Raw genomic sequence first — 25901 nt, 5'->3', positions numbered from 1 at the left:
ACAGATGAGACCAAGATCAACTTGTACCAGAGTGATGGGAAGAGAAGAGTATGGAGAAGGAAAGGAACTGCTCATGATCCTAAGCATACCACCTCATCAGTGAAGCATGGTGGTGGTAGTGTCATGGCGTGGGCATGTATGGCTGCCAATAGAACTGCTTCCCTTGTATTTATTGAAGATGTGACTGCTGACAAAGGCAGCAGGATGAATTCTGAAGTGTTTCGGGCAATATTATCTGCTCATATTCAGCCAAATGCTTCAGAACTCATTGGACGGCGCTTCACAGTGCAGATGGACAATGACCCAAAGCATACTGCAAAAGCAACCAAAGAGTTTTTTAAGGGAAAGAAGTGGAATGTTATGCAATGGCCGAGTCAATCACCTGACCTGAATATGATTGAGCTGCATTTCACTTGCTGAAGACAAAACTGAAGGGAAAATGTCCCAAGAACAAGTAGGAACTGAAGACAGTTGCAGTAGAGGCCTGGCAGAGCATCACCAGGGATGAAACCCAGCGTCTGGTGATGTCTATGCGTTCCAGACTTCAGGCTGTAATTGACTGCAAAGGATTTGTAACCAAGTATTAAAAAGTGAAAGTTTGATTTATGATTATTATTCTGTCCCATTACTTTTGGTCCCTTAACAAGTGAGAGGCACAGATGCAAACTGTTGTAATTCCTGCACCGTTCACCTGATTTGGATGTAAATACCCTCAAAGTAAAGCTGACAGTCTGCAGGTAAAGCACATCTTGTTCATTTCATTTCAAATCCATTGTAATGGTGTATAGAGCCAAAAATGTTAGACTTGTGCCGATGTCCCAATATTTATAGACCTGACTGTAGTTCCTCTATGCGACAAATATTACTCATTTTCTCATACCACATGGCAATAGTAGGTGGCTCAACTTCTCTCCATTTCATCAGTATGAGAAGCTTTGCAGCGGATATCATGTGTGTTGGTAAACTTCCTTTATCGGGTCTATATGTGTAAGTGGGTTTCCACAATAATACTAATGGGGACGAGAGGCACCATTGAGTGGAGCATATCTTGTTTATGGACTTTTCAACTTCTGACCAAAATTGTCTCAGTGCTGGGCACGACCACCAAATATGGGAAATGCTACCTGTGCCATCAGTGCACCTCCAACACTGATCAGTTGGAAGAAGGTGTATTCTATGTAGGAATTCAGGTGTCCGATACCATCTGGTCAGTATTTTCAGTGAGTTTTCTTGAATCCATGTGAATGTGATATTATAAACTTTTTACTGTTATCATCTAATTTAATATTTAGCTCCTTCTCCCATGCGGTTAAGTATGTAGGAACCTGCTGATCTCTAGTGGTCAACAGTTGTTTATATATCATCGAAAGAGACACTTTGGTGGCAGAGAGGGTAACTCTGTAATTTTCTAACCAGGTAGGGTCAGGGAGATGCAGGAATTTAGATTTTTTTAAATTTAGCGCATGAGGTCTCAAAGTCCCATTTCTGCAGAGTATTCTCTTTTTTTAATGGTTTTTACCGTGAGTGCAACATAGTAATCCTGTTAAACGTGCTAAATCTTCAATTTTTAGACCTGATGCCGTTGACCAAATTGTTGTCGCTTGAATGGGACGCTCAAACATGATTTGTGTGAGTAAATAAAGAGGCGGTAAAGGTGATAAGCGGTTGCCATATAAGTTAAGTGCATTTGATTTACGGCTCGTAAGCTCACTAGACAGCTTCTCCCTATCCGTCTTTTCCTTATTAAGCCACAGTAAATGTTCTCTATTGTTGCGTAATAAAGCTTTTTCCATATGTAAAGAAGCCGGAAAGGGTCTAGTCAAGGCTAGCCATCTCTCCAAGTGGATGGCTTGAATATATACATTTATATCTGGGAGAGAGAGACCCCCGTGTTTTCTTTTCCTAGTGAGTAAAGAAAAGGCCAATCTAGCCTTCTTGTCAGCCCGAGGATATTTGCTCATGATCACTTTTAGCTTATAAAGGTATATTTTGGGCGCTATTATTGGTAAAGAGCATAATGTGTATAATAACTGTGGTAGGATATACACTCACCTAAAGAATTATTAGGACCACCATACTAATACGGTGTTGGACCCCCTTTTGCCTTCAGAACTGCCTTAATTCTACGTGGCATTGAATCAACAAGGTGCCGATAGCATTCTTTAGAAATGTTGGCCCATATTGATAGGATAGCATCTTGCAGTTGATGGAGATTTGAGGGATGCACATCCAGGGCACGAAGCTCCCGTTCCACCACATCCCAAAGATGCTCTATTGGGTTGAGATCTGGTGACTGTGGGGCCATTTTAGTACAGTGAACTCATTGTCATGTTCAAGAAACCAATTTGAAATGATTCGAGCTTTGTGACATGGTGCATTATCCTGCTGGAAGTAGCCATCAGAGGATGGGTACATGGTGGTCATGAAGGGATGGACATGGTCAGAAACAATGCTCAGGTAGCCCGTGGCATTTAAACGATGGCCAATTGGCACTAAGGGGCCTAAAGTGTGCCCAGAAAACATCCCCCACACCATTACACCACCACCACCAGCCTGCACAGTGGTAACAAGGCATGATGGATACATGTTCTCATTCTGTTTACGCCAAATTCGGACTCTACCATTTGAATGTCTCAACAGAAATCGAGACTCATCAGACCAGGCAACATTTTTCCAGTCTTCAACAGTCCAATTTTGGTGCAAATTGTAGCCTCTTTTTCCTATTTGTAGTGGAGATGAGTGGTACCCGGTGGGGTCTTCTGCTGTTGTAGCCCACCTTTCTTTCCCATTCTGACATTCAGTTTGGAGTTCAGGAGATTGTCTTGACCAGGACCACAACCCTACATGCATTGAAGCAACTGCCATGTGATTGGTTGACTAGATAATCGCATTAATGAGAAATAGAACAGGTGTTCCTAATAATTCTTTAGGTGAGTGTATGTGGTTAATACATTCTTTCTTCCCAACCAAGACAACAAGGGGAGTGAGCTTCTGGTCAAAAAGGATTGTATCTTCCCTAATAATGGAGAATAGTTGAGCTGGAATAGTAGCTTAGGGTTGCTAGGGATGTTGATTCCCAGGTATTTGATTGCACTATGGAGTCATGTCCTTAACTGTCTTCTGTTGAATCGAGGATAGAGAAACTCCTAACGGCTCTGACTTATCTAGATTGATCTTAAAATTGGAGACTCTGGCATAGCCTCTTCTGGATTGGTGATCATTAACAGTAAGTCTTCTGCGAAGGCAGCCATTTTATGGGTGAAGTTACCTACATGCAAGCCTCTAACTCTAGGAGATTGTCTAAACTTTAAAAGCAGAGTCTCTAAGGTAAGTATAAAAAGTGTAGGGGAAAGGGGGCACCCCCGTCTTGTCCCATTTTGAATTTCAAAGGCGTCCGACAGAGTTCTATTCACCAGAATACGTGCAAACGGAGAAGAGTATAGTAAAAATATGGCCGTTATAAACCCTTCCGGGAAGCCAAAGGCTTCCAGGGTACTCCGCATATACTGCCAATCCACTCTGTCGAACGCCTTTTCCGCATCCGTTCCCAACAGAACAAGAGGAGTTTTTCTCTTCCTGGCATGGTACACAGCGTGTAAAACTCTACTGACATTGTGTCTGCCTTCTCTTCCAGGCACAAATCCCACTTGTTTCTCTCCCACAAGCCCAGACAATAATTTGGAAATACGGTGACTCAAAAATTTGTCCCACCACTTCAGATCAGTGTTGAGAAGCGAGATCAGATTCCTGATCCTTCCCTGTGGCAGGCGCAGCACTATGAAGTGCCTTTTGCGCTGTGCCATTAGAAGAATTCCGATATCTCTGACATTTAGTCTAACCAGACTGTCTATTACTCTGTAATTCCTCTAGCGCCGTTCTATGGAAGCAGTAGGTTTAAAGAGCACACCAAATGCTTCAAATAACTTCTTTATTAACTTCAACTTTTCTTCATATAACACTGCCGCCTCCGCAGAAGATAGTCCGTGTACAAAACACGCGTTGAAAAGATATCACAAAATGGCGGTATGCATAAGATGGTGGTTTAACTGTTCAATCTTGTCATTCAACATAAAATGGTGGATATATTTCTCTCTTCAGTATCTGTAAAGTCACTTTAAGTTATTTAAGCACTTTAGGATCTCTCTGAGAGGTATATATGAGGTCTAACTAAGGCCCCTTTCACACGGGTGAGTATTCCACGCGGGTGCGATGCGTGAGTTGAACGCATTGCACCCGCACTGAATCCTGACCCATTCATTTCTATGGGGCTGTGCACACGAGCGGTGATTTTCACGCATCACTTGTGTGTTGCGTGAAAATCGCAGCATGTTCTATATTGTGCGTTTTCCACGCAACGCAGGCCCCATAGAAGTGAATGGGGCTGCGTGAAAATCGCAAGCATCCGCAAGCAAGTTGATAGGAGACGATCGGGATGGAGACCCGATCATTTTATTATTTTCCCTTATAACATGGTTATAAGGGAATATAATAGCATTCTGAATATAGATTGCATAGTAAAATAGCGCTGGAGGGGTTAAAAAAATAAATAAAAATTATTTAACTCACCTTAATCCACTTGCTCGCGCAGCCGGCATCTTTTCTGTCTCTTTCTTTGCTGATTGCAGTCAAAGGACCTGTGGTGACATCACTCCGGTCATCACATGATCCATCACCATGGTAAAAGATCATGTGACGGACCATGTGATGACCGGAGTGACGTCACCACAGGTCCTTTGACTGCAATCAGCAAAGAAAGAGACAGAAGAGATGCCGGCTGCGCGAGCAAGTGGATTAAGGTGAGTTAAATTATTTTTTATTTATTTTTAACCCCTCCAGCGCTATTGTACTATGCATTCTGTATTCAGAATACTATTTTTTTCCCTTATAACCATGTTATAAGGGAAAATATTACAATCTACAGAACACCGATCCCAAACCTGAACTTCTGTGAAGAAGTTCGGGTACCAAACATGCCTATTTTTTTCACGCACGTGCAAAACGCATTACAATGTTTTGCACTCACGCAGAAAAATCCTGCATGTTCCCGCAACGCACCCGCACCTTTTCCCGCAACGCCCGTGTGAAAGAGGCCTAATAGTTCTACTTGCTGAATTTGGTCGCAATTTGCAGTATGCAGTTAACAGTATGATCTGGTATGGTTGTATGCAATTTGGATTGCAATATGGAATTTGGATTGTGAACTTTGTAGTTTGCAATTGGTGGAACTGTAGGTAAACATGCATATAACTGGTTCAGTATACAGTTCTAATCACTATATTAGCAGTAGGAACATTATATAACTGTTTTAAATACCTATTTTGGCCTCTCTGCTTCCATAAAACACAGCTCTTAGTGAAATAAATGTCTGTTCAGCTTTTCTCCTCTGGTGTAATGATTCCAGCAGCTCCTGCTAGGGGAATTTCCCACACAGGCTGTGTGTGAGGCTGGCTGTGATTGGTCAAAACTCCTGCTGTATGTGAGGCTGGCTGTGATTGGTCAAAACTCCTGCTGTGTGTGAAGCTGGCTGTGATTGGTCAAGAAGCCTGCCCAGCAACAACAGTTTAACTGTTTATGCTTTCTGTTGTTTCTGCTGTGTCATTGAGCTTACCTTACATTATATCATTTTTTTTTAATCATATCTTACCTTACATTATATAATGAATCTTAAAGGCATATTATCTTTTCTGCTTCTGTGAACACAACAGTTTTAGGACATCCAAACATGAAGTCACTGTAAATAACTCTGCTTTTGTCTTTAACACATAAACATAGGAACTGTATTAAGGTTATTGGCAGGTCTAGCTGTATAAACATATAAATTATGTTAGCAATCTTATCTGGCCAGCTACATTCCCCTCCTTGTGAATGATAGTGATGTGAGCTGCCTGAGTCTGTGGGGGAAGTGAGCCACCCTGCAGAAGAGAGTTGCATGTCTTAACGAAGTATGGAGAAAGCACATCCTTCAATTTCTTATAGTAGGAGATGGGGTGAACATCTGGTCCAGGGCTCTTACCAGACGGAATGGTTTCTAAAATCTTGTCTACCTCCTCTAATGTGAAGGGTTGTAGTACGGTAAATTAGCCTTATCCGTCTCAGTTATAGTCGGTATTTTAATAGATTTGAGGAAGGAGTCAATGTGTGCTCATAGTTGATAGCGGGAGTCTCCCTGGTTTGGGTCTTCTCAATTTAAGTTGTATAATGAAGTATAGAATCTGCAGAATTCCTTTGCAATTGCTGGGGTAGTGATCAGCCTATTCCCTTCTTCTGATTTGATAGCTTATATAAATGTCTTGTTCCTTTGGGATCTTAACAAATTGGACATTAATTTAGACCCTTTGTTCCCATGTAAATAGTATTTACTATCTTAGCTGTTTTGACGTTTAAAAGGTCTTTCCACTGTGAGCGTAGGGATTTGAGTGAGTTTTGCACATCTTCGGTTTGTGTTGTTTTGTGTATATTTTCTAGGGTTGAAATCTGAAGAAGTAAAGAATTCATCTTCTGTATCCTTTGTCTTTTAACTCTGGTACCCATGCTAATAAGCTCACCTCTGAGGACCACCTTGCGAGTTTCCCATAGAATGGACACAGGAGTTTGAGTGCTGTCATTCTCTTTAAAATATTCAGCAATAATTTTTTTTGTGTCATAAAATTTGTATTTGCCTCATCTTCTAATAGAGTATTACTTAGTCTCCATGTCCAAGTCTTAGGAGGGAGGTCTTGAAATTTCAGCAATAAGCTAATTGGGGCGTGATCCGAAATGGTGATATTGCCTATTTTCGTGTCAGTCACTGATGTCAGTGAGTGGTTGGATAAGAATATGTAATCTAGACGCTGGTAAGAGCCGTGTACCCGAGAATGAAATGTGTAGTCCCTTTCTTCAGGGTTGAGGATCCTCCAAACTCAGCTCCGCCAAAGCTATCTGAAGTCTGCAGATTTTCTTCTTGGGGACAAGTCTAGCCGAGGAAGTAGTGTCTTTGGTATGATCTAAAACTAGGTTCAGATCACCTTCTAAAATGAATATGCCCTCTGCAAAAATCTTTCGGGACTCTAAGGTCAGGAGGAGCTACTTGACCTGTTTGGTGTTGGGGGCGTATATGTTACCTAGTGTGATGACAGTGTTCAGAATTTTACCTTTAATAAATAGAAATCTTCCTTCTGGATCAACAAGTTTTGCCAACATCGTGAAAGGAATATTTCTTCCTATACCAATTGAGACACCTCTCGCAGCAGAAGAGTATGGGGTATGATACCATGTAGGAAAACATTTGCTGGTCATATTAGGGATATGTAAGTGTCTAAAATGAGTTTCCTGAAGGAAGATTATTTCTGCCCCAGCATATGATAGACCTGGCTACGATTTTGTGGGATATTCATTTTAACTCCCGTCATGAATCAAGTGATGTAGGCTGAGAACACGTTCTAATAAATCTGTGGAGGTCGAGAGCGACACAGGATTAGGACATTTGGGGTAAACACATAAAAAACACACTGAAAGGGCGCAAGGAAGCGCCAAATAGCTATTAAAGGCCTAGAGTAAAAGGCCATGGGTGAGAAAGCTCAGTGAGCACCAATTACCCGCCCTATAACATGTAACTTAACAGGTTTACTAAAACACATATTAAGATAGGATTTAGGGGATACAAAGAGGGTCAGCTTTCATACTCCATTGGTCGGTCAGAGTCTCGATGGATCTCAAGTGGTGCCTATAACTACTCAACAGTATCACTATGGAGAAGCTAACACACTAAATGAATATGTTACTGCCTTGAATTCAGGCAAATGGAGGGAGGAACTAATGTTGAACAAAGAGTATTGTTTCACCTCACAACGGTATAACGTTGATTTACAAGGCGATCACTTAGCGAAACCACTGTATATCTACACTCACCTAAAGAATTATTAGGAACACCATACTAATACGGTGTTGGACCCCCTTTTGCCTTCAGAACTGCCTTAATTCTACGTGGCATTGATTCAACAAGGTGCTGATAGCATTCTTTAGAAATGTTGGCCCATATTGATAGGATAGCATCTTGCAGTTGATGGAGATTTGAGGGATGCACATCCAGGGCACGAAGCTCCCGTTCCACCACATCCCAAAGATGCTCTATTAGGTTGAGATCTGGTGACTGTGGGGGCCATTTTAGTACAGTGAACTCATTGTCATGTTCAAGAAGCCAATTTGAAATGATTCGAGCTTTGTGACATGGTGCATTATCCTGCTGGAAGTAGCCATCAGAGGATGGGTACATGGTGGTCATTAAGGGATGGACATGGTCAGAAACAATGCTCAGGTAGCCCGTGGCATTTAAACGATGACCAATTGGCACTAAGGGGCCTAAAGTGTGCCCAGAAAACATCCCCCACACCATTACACCACCACCACCAGCCTGCACAGTGGTAACTAAGCATGATGGATACATGTTCTCATTCTGTTTACGCCAAATTTGGACTCTACCATTTGAATGTCTAAACAGAATTCGAGACTCATCAGACCAGGCAGCATTTTTCCAGTCCTCACCAATTTTGGTGAGCTTGTGCAAATTGTAGCCTCTTTTTCCTATTTGTAGTGGAGATGAGTGGTACCCGGTGGGGCCTTCTGCTGTTGTTGCCCACCTTTCTTTCCCATTCTGACATTCAGTTTGGAGTTCAGGAGATGGTCTTGACCAGGACCACAACCCTACATGCATTGAAGCAACTGCCATGTGATTGGTTGACTAGATAATCGCATTAATGAGAAATAGAACAGGTGTTCCTAATAATTTTTTAGGTGAGTGTATATCAAACCCATAAATCCTCCAATCATGGATCTCAGTCCATAGGAGCTGATTTCTTCCTCGACGACTTGGATCTCGAGGTAGTTTGCTATTGCGGGACTGTCGGTAGCTTCGGTAGATCCCCTAAGGAAGCCGTCGGCAGCCATGATGGAATGTCCAGAGGCTCCATCTTCAACGCCTCCCTTTTTTTGGGCAAACCTTCTGGTAGTCTCACTACTATCGGTCTGCCTTCCACCGTAGTGCTAAGGCCAAATGGGAAGAGCCATCTTACTGTTAATGTCTTATCTCTTAGTGCAGATGTTAGAGGGCGCAGAGCCCAAGCGTTCTGGCAGCCAAGTCCTAGAATAGCAGAATGGTTGTCCAACATAACAATATCACCTTCGCTTGCTGCTTTGAGTATGTCAGCTGCGTCCAGATAATTAAGTAGTGCGCATACTGTATCTCTGGGAGGTTCTCCTGTCGATGGTTTTGGTCTAAGCGCTCTACAAGCCCTTTCAAGAAAAATGGCGCCTGCAGGTTCTTGTCCTACCAGCATGGTGAATATTTGGCGTACAGTATCCATTAAGGCATCTGCAGGAACAGATTCCGGTATGCCTCTTAGTCTCACATTTTTCCGTCTCCCTCTGTTTCTGGGATTTGTGGGGAGCGGAAGCCCCCGTCGAGGTTCAGACCACCTTGGGAATGAGCCAGTGTGAGAATATGGCTCATATCTTCAATTGCATTTTTATATTTTATTTTTTAAATATAAATTTACAACATGTCCTTTTTTAGGGTGGGCCTGCATTCCTAGTAAAACAGGTGTATTGTCCCTCAGTCTGGTCGCTCCCTGTGGAGGTCAGGGAATGTCGCAGGTGCAGGTCTGAATAGGAGAACCAAGACATATTCAAGGGTCTGTTGACACAGAGAGATGCCACACGCCGTGAATCCCTGGAGCTGTATGTACCTTGTCCAGAGGTTGGGAGGAAATATACCTCAATGCTGAGGTTTGTATCGTTATTTAATCCAAACCCCTCTTCCTTCCTGGACTAATTCCTCCAGAAAACACACATTAGTATGTACATCCCATTCTCGCCGTCGGCCGAGCTGCACAGGAAAACAAACACGTTAAAGATATACTTAAATCTTTCTAAATGGGAAGGAGATTTGTTAACCCGGCTGGGGATCTATGAGGTGGGAGTGTAAGAACTGGAGCATGGCGGACACGAGCTCAGCACCAGCCATGGTAATGTAGTGTATATCGAGTGTACACAAAACTCAAAAAGGTGGTAAATAACATGGTTGCCATCGCGGCTCCAACTGGGCATGGAATAGTTATACTGAGAACATATATCACACATATGTCCAAAGGTGGTTATTTGGAAAGTTTCCCCTACCCCGGTTCCCTGCTTTACAAAAATAAAATAAAATGGAAGACCCATAAATAAAGTTCAAAGTGTAATGGTTGTGCTGGGTCACTGCAGCTCCCATTCACATCAGTGGTATCTGCGCTGCAGTAACCCAGCATGGCCACTACACTTTGAATGGCGCTGTGCTTCCTGTTTCATTCATAGTGCCAGTCCCAGCTATGGAGGCTGCAGGGAACAGATGCTCGGCAGGGTGTCAGCCCCCACCAGTCAGATATTAATGACCAGTCCTCAGGATAGGTCATCAAAATCAGAAGGCTGGAAAGCGCCTTTAATTTTATTTATTTTTTATTAGCGTCACCCTTTAATACTGAGTTGGACCCTATCTGAAATATAAGAGCCCCAGACAGTCAAATGATCAGGGGTCTTAGCAAAATCTGTGGGGGCAATGAAAGCTATGTAAAATGACTTCCCCCTCTGCCTACCGTGTGTCATTTATTATAGTGGTGCCTTTGGACCCCCTAAGCCACACGGACCCAATGTGTCATTTATCATAGTGGTGTCTTTGGACCCCACAAGCCACCAGGGCCCATATGTCATTTATTATAGTGGTACCTTTAGACCCCCTAAGCCACAAGGACCCATGTGTCATTTATTATAGTGGTGTCTTTGGGCCCCCTAAGGCACCAGAACCCAGGTATAACTGCTTCCTCTGCACCCCCTATACCCCATACATTTTGTGGGTCGTAATAACAAATGGGCGACATGTTTGCATTAGGGGGTCCATTCATTTAGTATAAGTCTCAGGCAGTGACTGGTGAGCGTCGCAGTGCAGTTGATTGTGGATGGCCCTGAGCAGTGCCTAGGGTGTTTGGCACCTGGGACGGGTCCTTTCTCTAGCAGCCCCCCCAATACTTGACCACAGGGACATCTCCTGTCATGTAGACCTTCTCTTTCCTCTTCTCCTCCGTTAGACCGCCATGTCAAATTCTTTCAGCCGAATCTCGTCTCTACAGAGTTTGGCCTCATGCACACGGACGTTGTTTTGGTCCGCATCCGAGCCGCAGTTTTTGCGGCTCGGATGCAAACCTATTCACTTCAAAAGATGCGGAACGCGCACGGACGCCACCCGTGTTTTGCGGATCCGCAATTTGCGGATCCGCAATACACACAACGGTCGTGTGCATGTAGCCTTTGTAACACAGACAGGTTAGATTTCTCAATTTTTTCCATCAACCTCCTCATCCTGGTGTCCCCACAGTGTCATCCTGCTGCCACCCTCAATACTGTGCCCGTGGTGCCCCCCAATGCCCCAGGTACTATACTGCTGAAAAAAATGGTGACATAATTGGGTTAATTTATCAAACTGGTGTAAAGTAGAACTGGATTTCCAAAAGAGCTGTCAAATATGAAAGGTGGAATCTGATTGGCTGCTATGGGCAACTACGCCAGTTCTACTTTACACCAGTTTGATAAATCTCCCCAAATGTCCCTATAGTGTCCACAGCAGCTATAATGTCCCCTAGAGTGCCCCCAGTAATAATAACACCCTATATTGGGGCATGGCCTGCACGTTGATGGCGGCGGCTGCTTGAACTTTCGGCTCCGTCTTCATCCATCCTAAGCGGCTCAAATAAAGCATCGGAGGGACTCTTCTTGCATCTCAAGCTGCTTCGGTACACCCCAGAGATGGGTAAGATCAAAAAGAGGCAGGCGCCGAAGAAAATAACCAAGTTCTTTGCCAGATTTCCCCCACCTAGCTCTCGGCCCTCAGGGTCACCCACCTCAACAGCGCATATGCCTGCGTCTCCGGTCTCACCTACTGAGCCCGCAAGAGAGGCGCCTTCACCCCCACCAACAGAGTTGGGAACCTCCGCTGTAACAGAGAGCTCCCTGTGCATGATGCTAGACTCCTTACGGTCCTCACTTAGGGCTGATTTCTCCTGCATGTTAAGGTAGCTGAAGCACGATATCCAGGGCTTGGGAGACCGCGTGTCACATGTGGAAGGCAAGATGGCGGAATACGCCGCCTCTCATAACTCCCTGATTGATGCGCTGGAAGACGGCCTAACAGCCATTAAAAACAAAATCCAGGACCTGGAAGACCGCCACAGACGGAACAATGTACGAATCAGAGGCATACAAGAATCAGTTGGGCCCTCAGAGCTGGAATTTTTCCTGCAGAACCTAATCAAAGAAGCTGTTCCTGACCTCTCGGAGCGTGACCTCGAGATTGATCGGATCCACCGCATCCCGAAGCCCAAGGGGCTAGACCCCTCAGCTCCGCTCAACCCTATAGCTCGCATCCACTTTTATCAGGTCAAAGAAAAGTTCCTTAGACAGCTGCGTCTTGATCCAACCCCATCGGACTCCTTCAAGAATATTATGGTTTTTCCAGATCTGTCTGCAGCAACGCTGGCAAAAAGAAAGGAGTTCGCCCAATTTACCAAGATCCTGCGTGACCAGAAGTTTCGATACCGCTGGGGCATCGCAGTAAAACTGCTTTTCTCTGCCAAAGGGCAGCTGAACGCCTGCAACTCCCCACAAGAAGCAGAGGCCCTTCTCAACAAATGGGGCCTACTCCCTGAAGAACCTATCGCCGGAGGCTTTCAAAAGAACAAACTTGACAAAGTCCCCCCCCCCCCCCCCCGAGTGGGAACCAGCTTGACTCTCCAATACATACTCTCCTGATATGCCTTCGGATGGGTGATTTCGAGTTGTGTAAGAACTCTCTACCTTTTTGTTCTCCCCCCCCCCCCCTTCTCCAAAAGTCTGCTTGATCGGAAAAGAGGTGGCCTCACTACCTCTAAGCAGACTCCCTCTATTTTGAATGCATTTTCACAATTTCTTTATGTTGTACATTATGGTTTAACCTTTAATTTATGTTGGTTAATGTACATAGACGGTGTCCTACTCCCACTCCTACATGTCTAAGATTTCATATATCAATGACCGCCGAGGGGCTGCCTATGGCAGGTTTGCACGCTCTTCATATGTACCCTCATGGCTGAGTTAAAGTTCTACTCTAACAATGTGAGGGGTCTGAATTCCCCGTTCAGGCGCTCTCAACTATGGCTTGATGTGGCCTTAATACAGGAATCTCATTTATTGGAGGTAGATCAGCACAGGTGCACTCACCGCCTTTTTCCTCACATTTTTCACCCCCCCCCCCCCCCAGCCGTTAAAAGACGTAGAGCTGGCACCTTTATTTGTGTCAAGGTGTCAGTAACTTTTGCGCTACATCAATGCATTGCTGATAAATTGGGCCGGTATGTTATCTTAATATGCTCCCTTGAAGGAAGAACATACACCATTGTCTCTGTGTATGCACCTAATTCTAGACAAAAGTCCTTCTTCAATAGAGTATAAAAAAAATGCAAAAAGTGGCAAAAGGCACCATCATAATGGAAGGGGACTTTAATATTCCGATAGATGCGGGGATGGATTGCTCCTCTCATGCTGGGGCCCTACGCGATGATCTGAAGCAGCCTCTTAAAATCTGTGGATTGCATGATATCTGGCGCTACCAGCACGGAGGAGAACTTGATTACATGCATATTTCATCCTCGCATCGGTCGCAATCCCGCATTGACTACTTTCTAGTGTCTAGGGACCTTCTGCAAAATGTAGTTAGATCCGATATCATGACAGCCACCTGGTCAGATCATGCCCCAATATCTGTACTAATAAATACGGGCCTACCTAAGCAACCCCTCCCCTTATGGAAACGTAACCAGTACTTACTCAAATGCCCCAAGCGCTTGCAGGAACTCGGATCTCATCTATCTGAGTACTTCGCAATTAATGAAACACCAGAAATCTCACCTCCCATCTTGTGGCAAGCTCACAAGGCATACATGAGGGGTATCCTCCTCCAATACGCCTCTCGAATGAAAAAATTAAGAGACCAGCAGCTCAAGGATGCCCTGTCAATGTTAGAAATAGAAAATCAATGTTATAAAAATAATTACACCCCCGCTCATCTGACCGAGTTGCGACATCATCAGTCGCATCTTCGCTCAATTCTACTATATAACCATGAAAAATCGCTGCGCAGGTTGAGGACCACATATTACCACATGGGAGACCGGGCTGGATCCCTCTTAGCGAATAGATTGAACAAAAAGGGCCACAAATTCTAAGATTGAAAAGCTACACTATGAAGGCAACACTATCACACATCCGCAAGACATATCAAATGCCTCATACTACACGAAACTGTATAACCTTAAAGATGACCCCTCAACTCCTCAACCCGAAATCTCAGATATGTCCTCTTTTCTGAGTACTCTTAACTTGCCTACACTATCTGACGCCCATTTAGCCTTAATCAACCAACCTATTACTGAAGAAGAAATAGCGATAGCTCTCAAATCTACACCTAGCAGTAAAGCTCCATATAATTAATTGCTATAAGGCGTTTCAGTCTCAGCTTCTCCCCCATTTATGCTCTCTATACAACCACTTCTTTACCCCAGGGACAATTCCCTCAGAAATGCTCTCTGCCATAGTGGTTACTCTTCCAAAACCGGGCAAAACTCCTGACACCCCTGCCAATTTCCGCCCCATTCCCCTACTTAATTCGGATTTAAATCTATACGCGAAAGTTTTAGCTACTTGTATTAACCGATATCTTCCGTCCCTTGTAGATCTAGATCAAGTAGGGTTCGTCCCTGGAAGGCAGTGTAGAGATGGTACTAGGCGCATGCTCAATCTGGATCCAGGAACCCCACAATGCTTGTCTCTCTCGATGCAGAAAAAGCATTCGACAGGGTACATTGAAGGGTTCCTGGGCCAGACGCTCCAAAAATTTGGACTGTGTGGGAACATCCAGAAAACTGTATTGGGCTTGTATACGAATCCAACCGCCAAAGTACTTGCTTCGGGTTTTATATCCGACTCATTTGGGATCACTAATGGAACTCGGCAGGGGTGTCCACTGTCACGGCTAATTTTTGCTCTAATAATGGAGCCTCTGGCGGCCACAATCAGAACCTGCTCCCAAATAGAGGGAATTAAAATAGGTAGGTCGTCCCACGTGATCGGACTATACGCTGATGACGTATTACTCACCTTAATGAACCCAGAGAGCTCTTTGGCTGCCTTGATGCGCGTGCTGAACGAGTTTTCAAAGTGCTCATACTATAAGCTTATTGTTACTAAAACAAAAGTTTTGGATTTCTTTATCCCAAAAGACACTGCGAGCGAGCTAAAACAACGCTATGCCTTCCAATGGGAAGATAGATCTGTCACATACCTAGGGGTAGAACTCGCTCGTAGTGTAGCGGAGACGATTTCCATCAACTTCAAAAAGTTACGGGCGGAGCTTCAGGATGATTATTCCCGAATGGCTCAAGTTCAGCTTTCTTGGATGGCGCGCATCAACGCTGCTAAAATGCTCTCCTTGCCAAAAGTATTATATTTTTTCAAGTGTCTCCCGATACAGATACCTAAAAAACTTATCAATCAACTCCAAACAGACCTATATAAGTTAATTTGGCAAAACAAGCGCCCTAGATTCTCAAAAGCCTCCTTCTTCCCTTCCATTAAAATAGGCGGTTTGGGGGTCCCCTCCTTTTATAAATACTATTTAGCCAATCTTGCAGAACAAGCACTGGAATGGTGGTCCCCGTCCGCGCCTCAAAAGTGGTTACAAATAGAAGAGACATATACAGTCAGGTCCATAAATATGAGGACATCAACACAATTCTAACATTTATGGCTCTATACACCACCACAATGGATTTTAAATGAAACAATTAAGATGTGCTTTACCTGCAGACTGTCAGCTTTAATTTGAGGGTATTTACATCCAAATCAGGTGAACGGTGCAGGAATTACAGCAGTTTGCATATGTGCCTCCCACTTGTTAAGGAACCAAAAGTAATGGGACAGAATAATAATCCTAAATTACTCTTTCACTTTTTAATACTTGGTTGCAAATCCTTTGCAGTCAATTACAGCCTGAAGTCTGGAACGCATAGACATCACCAGACGCTGGGTCTCATCCCTGGTGATGCTCTGCCCGGCCTCTACTGCAACTGTCTTCAGTTCCTGCTTGTTCTTGGGACATTTTCCCTTCAGTTTTGTCTTCAGCAAGTGAAATGCTCAATCAGATTCAGGTCCGGTGATTGACTTGGCCATTGCAGAACATTCCACTTCTTTCCCTTAAAAAACTCTTTGGTTGCTTTTGCAGTATGCTTTGGGTCATTGTCCATCTGCACTGTGAAGTGCCGTCCAATAAGTTCTGAAGCATTTGGCTGAATATGAGCAGATAATATTGCCCGAAACACTTCAGAATTCATCCTGCTGCATTTGTCAGCAGTCACATCATCAATAAATACAAGAGAACCAGTTCCATTGGCAGCCATACATGCCCACGCCATGACACTGCCACCACCATGCTTCACTGATGAGGTGGTATGCTTAGGATCATGAGCAGTTCCTTTGCTTCTCCATACTTTTCTCTTCCCATCACTCTGATACAAGTTGATCTTGGTCTTATCTGTCCATAGGATGTTGTTCCAGAACTGTGAAGGCTTTTTTAGATGTCGTTTGGCAAACTCTAATCTGGCCTTCCTGTTTTTGAGGCTCACCAATGGTTTACATCTTGTGGTGAACCCTCTGTATTCACTCTGGTGAAGTCTTCTCTTGATTGTTGACTTTGACACACATACACCTACCTCCTGGAGAGTGTTCTTGATCTGGCCAACTATTGTGAAGGGTGTTTTCTTCACCAGGGAAAGAATTCTTCGGTCATCCACCACAGTTGTTTTCCGTGGTCTTCCGGGTCTTTTGGTGTTGCTGAGCTCACCGGTGCGTTCCTTCTTTTTAAGAATGTTCCAAACAGTTGTTTTGGCCATGCCTAATGTTTTTGCTATCTCTCTGATGGGTTTGTTGTGTTTTTTCAGCCTAATGATGGCTTGCTTCACTGATAGTGACAGCTCTTTGGATCTCATCTTGAGAGTTGACAGCAACAGATTGCAAATGCAAACAGCAGACTGGAAATTAACTCTGGACCTTTTATCTGCTCATTGTAATTGGGATAATGAGGGAATAACACACACCTGGCCATGGAACAGCTGAGAAGCCAATTGTCCCATTACTTTTGGTTCCTTAACAAGTGGGAGGCACATATGCAAAGTGCTGTAATTCCTGCACTGTTCACCTGATTTGGATGTAAATACCCTCAAATTACAGCTGACAGTCTGCAGGTAAAGCACATCTTGCTCGTTTCATTTCAAATCCATTGTGGTGGTGTATAGAGCCAAAAATGTCAGAATTGTGTCCATGTCCCAATATTTATGGACCTGACTGTACTAGACAACAGTCCCTACCTGCTCTCCTAGCTGCTTATAGCTTGAAACAAATCTGGTTTAGCAAGCAACGTTGTTTATATGGTCGCACCTCACGGTCGTTCTAAAGCTATTCACCATACCAAGGGAAAAATTGGTCATTGGACTTAAAAATGTGGTCAAACAGTGGGATACACCATCTCCGCTGCTTATACTCAGGTTCATCCTTGGTGGACTTTCAGCTCCTACATGATATTTACTCCCTCCTGCACACTCTCAATTCTACCAATTCCTCAGAGTTAGACACCTGTCAAACAGCCTCTCGCAACCATGCTCTCAGGCTGGCACTAACATCTGTCAAGCATATTTTTCAGCTACCACACCTTGCCGCCTTAGGTTATCGTCTTTGTACTCAGGGATTTTTTGTAGTCAAGCGGGCACTAAACAACATGCTCAGATGGGAACAATGTCAGCTGAATGTCAGTTTCACAGTTACTCAATGGAAGGCTGCAATGTATTGGTCCTTTAAAAGTTCTAAATGTTTAAATCATGTTGAGCTAGCCAGAAGGATCCAACTGAGATGGTATCTAACCCTTAATATGTTGGCACATTGCTCGCCAGGATACTCGCCTCTTTGCTGGAGGAAATGTGGAAGTATGGGAACTCCCCTGCATATGTGGTGGTCGTGCCCATATACCCGCTTATTGTGGTGTAAAGTAGAGACCCTGATTCACCAAGTCACTGATTTCAAAATTACCCTCACACCAGCACTTTCCATTCTCGGGTTGGGCCTGGAGGATGTCGCTCCAAAAACACGCTGGGTAGTGGCACATATCTTGTCTGCTGCTCGCAATGTCCTAGCCCGCCAATGGAAACGGGCACGCTCCCCTGAAATCACGGATGTAATCCAAACAATTAACCACCATATGCACTGTGAAATGGTTTATGGGCCCTCATCTGCTGCCCGCATCCGTTCTCATAACCACTGGGTCCCTTGGATATCTAGCAGTTTCGCAACTGCATTACCTGAATGCTTGAAGTAATCTATTCCCTTTACTCATATCTAGACCCCCTTCCCCCCCCTCCCCCCCCCCTTGGTGGCACTTAAACAAAAGGGATACTATTGTTTAAGTGCCAGCATTAAACATTAATAACACCCTATATTGTGCTCCAGGCAATAATCCCTGTATAGTGTCCCCAAAAATAATAGAATTGCCCCTACAGTGCCTCCCCAATAGCAAAGCCCCCCACGCTACTCACCTGCGCTTGCTCGCAGAGTCCCGGCACAGGCGCGGGATTTCACTACCGCATAGGCTTCAGGCCTACTAGGCCTGAAGCCTATGGCGGTGATCGGCGGCAGGGGCAGGGAACTATGCGCTCCGCTCCCATGCCCCGCCGCAGTATGTGGACGTCAGCGCTTCAGCAATGAGCTCTTCCATCTGTATTGATGGAAGCGCTCATTGCTTCTGGGCCTGGCAGTGGCACACCCGGGGCCGACCGCACCCCCCTGGGCACGCCACTGGCCCTGAGACCAAGAGACAATGTGTAAGACTCTGTTCAGACTGCTGCCAGACTAGAATAGTGCAAACATACAACTGTATTCTGCTGAGAAACACAACAGGACCCCATTATAAGTCCTTGGGGGTCCATCAGGTGCCAGTATGAACAGAAACCACAAATGCATATGTAAATGGAGCCTATGTTGTGCAATGGGATGCAATTCACATGGCATTAGCGGATTCCATCCATAGACATTATTGGCTATGCCATAAATATCTGACCATATCTGTCCCTCAAGTTACAATATTAATTGGTTGCAGGAGGACCATTGTATGTTAAAACCAATGTAAGTTGAGTAGTTGGTTCCAAAGCCCCAAAATGTCACCCAAGATAAGAGAAGATGAAGATTTAAGAAAAATAAGCAGATAACTAAGACAGATAAAACAAGTCCTTACATATAACAGTCAGGAATAGTAACTAATACCGCTATAATACCAGAGAAGTGGCCTTGATTGGTTGGATCTCAGTCTGAGATGTTATATGTTGAGTCTGGTTTCAACTTACGATGGGTCACAAAAGACTACTGTATGCTGGAGATATTGTATCCTGAGGCCATTGTATCTTGAGGGATGACTGTATATCTGACCCATATAATCATGGTGCTGCTGTAGGTGGTGCAGAGGTAGCAGTTGTGACCAAGCCCTGGTGCCTGAGGAAGCCTCAAGGTCCCTCTGCCAAATAGGAAGACTCCAGTATTATAAATGTAGCTCGGTTACAGGTTTTGCATCAGGGCCATGGGCTTCGAGGGGTCATTCAGGCCTGTAACCCCTTCCCTTCGATAAGCCGTGGTCCAGACTGACCTGCAGTAATCCCAGCGGGCACCGTGCAGAGCAGCATCCGCAATCCAGTTATGTGTGTCCTTGGTGGGATTCCCCGTCAGTCTCCCACTGGGCACACCACTAATCTTATGTACTTAGGAAGCGACGTGATATGGTTGACCAGGCTTAGGATTGAACAGCTCGCTATCTCCGGGGGTAAACAGATTATTACACTGGCTGCTTTTAACTGGATTACGTTGGACATGGAATCCACATCGCGTCATAAAAAGGCTTATGTCATTGCCCCATCTTGTAGCTTTGTGTGGACTGTATAGGAGAAGCTGACCACACAGTCACATCCAGTCCTCCGATGGAGAACTTCTTGTCTGGTCCAGAAGGCTTGTTAGTTGTACAAACTGACGGTGCAGATCAAGGACAGGCAGATATCTCACTTCCAGTGAGCTCTCCATCATATGCATTAGATAAATGACTGCCAAACCTGATGATTTCACTGGGACCAGCCGTACGTCTCATGGATTGGGGCATGAGATTACCCCGATGGCAGATGTTGGGCTTGAGAAGGGCCAGTGTTAGGACAGCTGCCCATGGCCACCACTGTCCTGCTCTCTCCCGTGGGCACAGATGCCGCGCTACTCACTCTGCTCTTGTCTCCATGCTTCTGTCTAGTGCTCCAGGTTCTGTCCCCTGGGGCGTGTGCGCGCCCACCTCTGGCCTCTTAAAGTGTCTGTGCTTCCAAATCCCTCCATAGCCAATGATTAGGAGTCCATTGCTATTTTAGACGACCTCTCCATGCAGGGGGCCTGAGCTTTACGGTTCCTGGTTACCAGCAAAGATGTTGATGCAATTCTGCATTTCTCCTGTGTTTGTTCCTGTCTGTAGTCCAGAACCATTACCAGTGGTGTGCAGTCCAGATCTACGTAGTTACCTGCATGTAAGACTTAGTGTCTGTTCAGACTGCTCCTACGATTCCCGATGCCAGCACTGGTGTCTCTGACCTCAGTGGGTAAGCTGCCAAATACATCCCGGTGGTAGTGGTCCAGTTGCTCCCCTTCAGCGAAGACCAGATCCTTGTATAGGGGTCAAAATGGTATGCTGGACCCGGAGCACGTGACCAAAAACTACACCATGACGTACGTTTCACCTGGAGAGGCTTCGTCAGGGCTGTGACCTTCTTTTCCCTGTCAGCTGGGTTTTTATGAGGGAGGTTGTACATGACCTCTTCACATGAGGTCTCCCCCCCCCCCCTCCTTTACCCTTGTGCCTTATGTCTATATATTTTCGGTTATTTGATTATGTCTTAATAAGTTACATATATTTTATATGTGCGTCTCCCATCTTTCTTTGGGGTTATTGGTTTGGTTGTTTTGTTGGCTCAGTATATTATACTAGACCCCAGTGTTATCTACACATTATGGCCTCATCCACACGACCGTTGTGTGCATCCGTGACCGCTGTGCCGTTTTCCGTTTTTTTTTCGCTGACCCATTGACTTTCAATGGGTCCGTGGAAAAATCGGAAAATGCACCATTTGGCAGACGCATCCGTGATCCGTGTTTCCTGGCCGTGAAAAAAATATGACCTGTCCTATTTTTTTCACGGCCAACGGTTCACGGACCCATTCAAGTCAATGGGTCCGTGAAAAATCACGGATGCACACAAGATTGTCATCTGCGTCCGTGAGCCGTGTCCGTGATCCGTGTCCGTTTTTTCCTATCATTTCAATGGCAAACTTGACTTAGATTTTTTTTTCATTTTTCATGTCCGTGGATCCTTCAAAAAACAAGGAAGACCCACGGACGAAAAAACGGTCACGGATCACGGACCCCGTTTTTGCGGACCTTAAAAAAAAAACGGTCGTGTGCATGAGGCCTATACAGACGTGGACAAAATTGTTGGTACCCTTTGGTCAATGAAAGAAAAAGTCACAATGGTCACAGAAATAACTTTAATCTGACAAAAGTAATAATAAATTAAAATTCTATAAATGTTAACCAATGAAAGTCAGACATTGTTTTTCAACCATGCTTCAACAGAATTATGTAAAAAAATAAACTCATGAAACAGGCATGGACAAAAATGATGGTACCCCTAACTTAATATTTTGTTGCGCAACCTTTTGAGGCAATCACTGCAATCAAACGCTTCCTGTAACTGTCAATGAGACATCTGCACCTCTCAGCAGGTATTTTGGCCCACTCCTCATGAGCAAACTGCTCCAGTTGTGTCCGGTTTGAAGGGTGCCTTTTCCAGACTGCATGTTTCAGCTCCTTCCAAAGATGCTCAATAGGATTGAGGTCAGGGCTCATAGAAGGCCACTTTAGAATAGTCCAATTTTTTCCTCTTAGCCATTCTTGGGTGTTTTTAGCGGTGTGTTTTGGGTCATTGTCCTGTTGCAAGACCCATGACCTGCGACTGAGACCAAGCTTTCTGACACTGGCTAGTACATTTCTCTCTAGAATTCCTTGATAGTCTTGAGATTTCATTGTACCCTGCACAGATTCAAGACACCCTGTGCCAGACGCAGCAAAGCAGCCCCAGAACATAACAGAGCCTCCTCCATGTTTCACAGTAGGGACAGTGTTCTTTTCTTGATATGCTTCATTTTTTCGTCTGTGAACATACAGCTGATGTGCCTTGGCAAAAACTTCGATTTTTGTCTCATCTGTCCACAGGACATTCTCCCAGAAGCTTTGTGGCTTGTCAACATGTAGTTTGGCATATTCCAGTCTTGCTTTTTTATGATTCGTTTTCAACAATGGTGTCCTCCTTGGTCGTCTCCCATGTAGTCCACTTTGGCTCAAACAACGACGGATGGTGCGATCTGACACTGATGTTCCTTGAGCATGAAGTTCACCTTGAATCTCTTTAGAAGTCTTTCTAGGCTCTTTTGTTACCATTCGGATTATCCGTCTCTTAGATTTGTCATCAATTTTCCTCCTGCGGCCACGTCCAGGGAGGTTGGCTACAGTCCCATGGATCTTAAACTTATGAATAATATGTGCAACTGTACTCACAGGAACATCTAGTTGCTTGGAGATGGTCTTATAGCCTTTACCTTTAACATGCTTGTCTATAATTTTCTTTCTGATCTCTTGAGACAGCTCTTTCCTTTGCTTCCTCTGGTCCATGTCGAGTGTGGTACACACCATATCACCAAACAACACAGTGATTACCTGGAGCCATATATATAGGCCCAATGGCTGATTACAAGGTTGTAGACACCTGTGATGCTAATTAGTGGACACACCTTGAATTAACATGTCCCTTTGGTCACATTATGTTCTGTGTTTTCTAGGGGTACCATCATTTTTGTCCATGCCTGTTTCATGAGTTTATTTTTTTACATAATTCTGTTGAAGCATGGTTGAAAAACAATGTCTGACTTTCATTGGTTAACATTTATAGAATTTTAATTTATTATTACTTTTGTCAGATTAAAGTTATTTCTGTGACCATTGTGACTTTTTCTTTCATTGACCAAAGGGTACCAACAATTTTGTCCACGTCTGTATGTGAGGTTTTTCTTATAGGTTGGTTTAACAGGGGTTAAAAGGTAACTACCAGGGGAGCGCTGGAATAACACCCTTAGGGCTAGCCCTACACCTAACTGATCCATAAAAGTCGGGCTGTTGCATTTTAACATGCTCCATCCTTTTGTTCTCAGGGGAGATATGCCCCAGCCAGAGGTGTCCAGCAGTGGCTTATTCCCCTCTCCCCATTGAGAATGCATGCATACTAAATAATACTTCCAAATAATACTACCGTATAGTGCCCTCATAACATTCCCTTTTACTGTTCACAAAATACCGCCATTCAGTGCCTTGATAAAACTACCACACAGTGCCCAAACAATACAGCCATTCAATGCCTAAATAATGCTCAAAAACAGTACACAAATAATGCTACCATAAAGTGCCCTTTTAACACTGCCTTTTACTGCTCACACAATACTACCATTCAGTACCTTGACAAAACTACCACTTAGTGTCCAAAAATACTGCTATTCAATGACTACATAATGCTGAAATATAGTGCCCTTATAATACTGTTATTCAATCCCCTGCTAAAACTACCACCCAGTATCTACATAATACTCACAATCTATGTCTGAATAAAATTAACATTCAGTATCCAAATAATACTGTAATTTATAGCCAAAAAAATACTCAAATACAGTACAGTACTACAAATAATGCTACCATATAGTGCATGCATAACACTGCCATTCAATGGCTTAATAAGATTACCACTCCATATCTAATCAATACTGCCATTCAATGCTCAAATACAGTATGTGAATACTACTAGCATATAGTGGCCCACACAATATTCCCTTTCAATGCCTAAATACTGCTTAAATACAGCACCCAAATAATACTACCATATAGTGCCCTCATAATACTACCGTTCAGTGCCCTGTGTGACACAGTGAGAGGTTTTGTCTGGGAAAACAGGTATTTTCCTCCCAACATGGGTTTTGGCAGCACCTGGCTGTCCTTAAATAGGCAGCTGGTCTCAGAAGCCAGGTCTCTGTGTTGGGATCTGGGAGCCTTGTGTCTGGATGAAGGTTTGCTACCTGTTTGGCGTGAAAACAGGTTGGTGCTGCTATGGTCAAGGACTCTTTGAGGCAGAATTGCCGCATGGTGTGAATTACCACCAACACCGCAAGGTGACTTTTTGCTTGATTATGACTGCTTGTTTTGTCACTTGCCTAAAGTGTGAATAAAACACTGAACTCTATACTGCGTCCGCTAATCCTGTCTACCAGAGCGAGTCCCCACACCTGATATAGCCACCAGTGTCCAAATAATACTGCCATTCAATGCCTAAATAATATATCCATACAGAAACCACATAATACCACCATACATATGAGTGAAGAGCAGAGGACTGTGCGGCACACAGCTCAATGTAAACTAAAACTGACAGGAGCCCCTAAGAAACAGTGACTTTGGAAAGCTGCCCAGATTGCCAGGCCCTGGAACAAGTTCCTGACTTATCTGTTAATTACATGTAACTTTCAGTCTCTGAGGGCCCTGGATAATGGGACGGGGGGTTTAGAAATCTCCATTTACACATGTTTTGAGTTCTAATAAAGTGCTAAGTGGGTGTTTTTGTCATGAGGATGATGAGCTGTGCTACAGGCAATTAGCCAGAAGGGGGCGCTACACCATATGTGGAGAATATTGCAGCCACAGTCACATAAAATGGTAGTTACAAGAATGGTAGTTACAAGAACCCGAACCCGACGGGGGATGGGCAAATTATCTAATTCGGCAACCTCAGAAAGACACGCGTCTGACGGTGGGTCATCTTCTTCAGGAGAAAACCGACCAAACTAAAATCTCACTGCTTCAGCCAGCAGGAGCGGTCGACAATCTAATGTGTATGGTGGCCTCCCAACTCCTCATTGAGAGCTGATGGTCGGGGGTCATCAGGATCAGACACGTTCAATTTCAAATACTTGATCCTTTTGTTCTCCTTCCTCTCCTCTCCCCAATCGCTACATATGCATACTAGGCTGAGCATGCACATATATATACTGGAGGATCAGGAAAGACAGCTATTGGCCAACGAAGCGCTTTCGCCGACAGCTATCTCATGGGTATGGCCAACTTAAAGGGGTATTCCGGAGATAACTAATAGGTCGGTGATGGGTACTACCGCTGGGACCCCCACTGATCACGAGAACAGGGCCCCATAGGAGATAGTGGAGCACTGTACTCTGGTATCTTCGGAACTCCCATAGAAATGAATGCAGCGGTTGCGCTCCACAGGGTACGGGGCCCCTCTTCTCATTATTGGAGAGGGTCCCACTGGTAGGACCCCCACCGATCTAATAGTCCTGTAAAAAACGGATTACTTTATATAACCAAAATACGGTATACCCCTTTAAGTCGCCGATCCTTTGGCCAGCAGGACCAGTCGGCCATCTAATGTGTATTTGGGGACTGCCAACTATCCCCTGGCGGCAGTCGTTGGAAGACAGACAAGAGGCCCCAATACACATTAGATTATCGGCCAGTCCAAAATTGAGTGGTTTAGCCACCATTTTCAGATAATTTCTGAGGGGCAATAAGACAACTCTTACTGGAGAGATTACACATGCACTACGGGGGCACAAATATGTGAACCCCTGAACTTCATA

The 25901-nt window shown here is 44.4% G+C and overlaps 1 protein-coding gene across 2 annotated transcripts in view; it reads left to right on the top strand.

Annotated features, from left to right (window-relative positions):
- Positions 1–1053: 1053 nt before the first annotated feature.
- LEFTY1 (left-right determination factor 1) overlaps positions 1054–25901 on the top strand; it is a 43069-nt gene continuing 18221 nt past the window's right edge. For both annotated transcript variants that reach the window (XM_044291877.1, XM_044291876.1), the window contains exon 1: positions 1054–1207. The gene's annotated coding sequence lies outside the window, so the exon portion shown is untranslated. The remainder of the gene's footprint in view (positions 1208–25901) is intronic.

This window comes from Bufo gargarizans, chromosome 4 (genome assembly GCF_014858855.1).
Source record: "Bufo gargarizans isolate SCDJY-AF-19 chromosome 4, ASM1485885v1, whole genome shotgun sequence".
Taxonomy (NCBI): Eukaryota; Metazoa; Chordata; class Amphibia; order Anura; family Bufonidae; genus Bufo; species Bufo gargarizans.
Note: the sequence above shows the minus strand (reverse complement) of the source record. Positions and strands in the feature narration are given on the sequence as shown.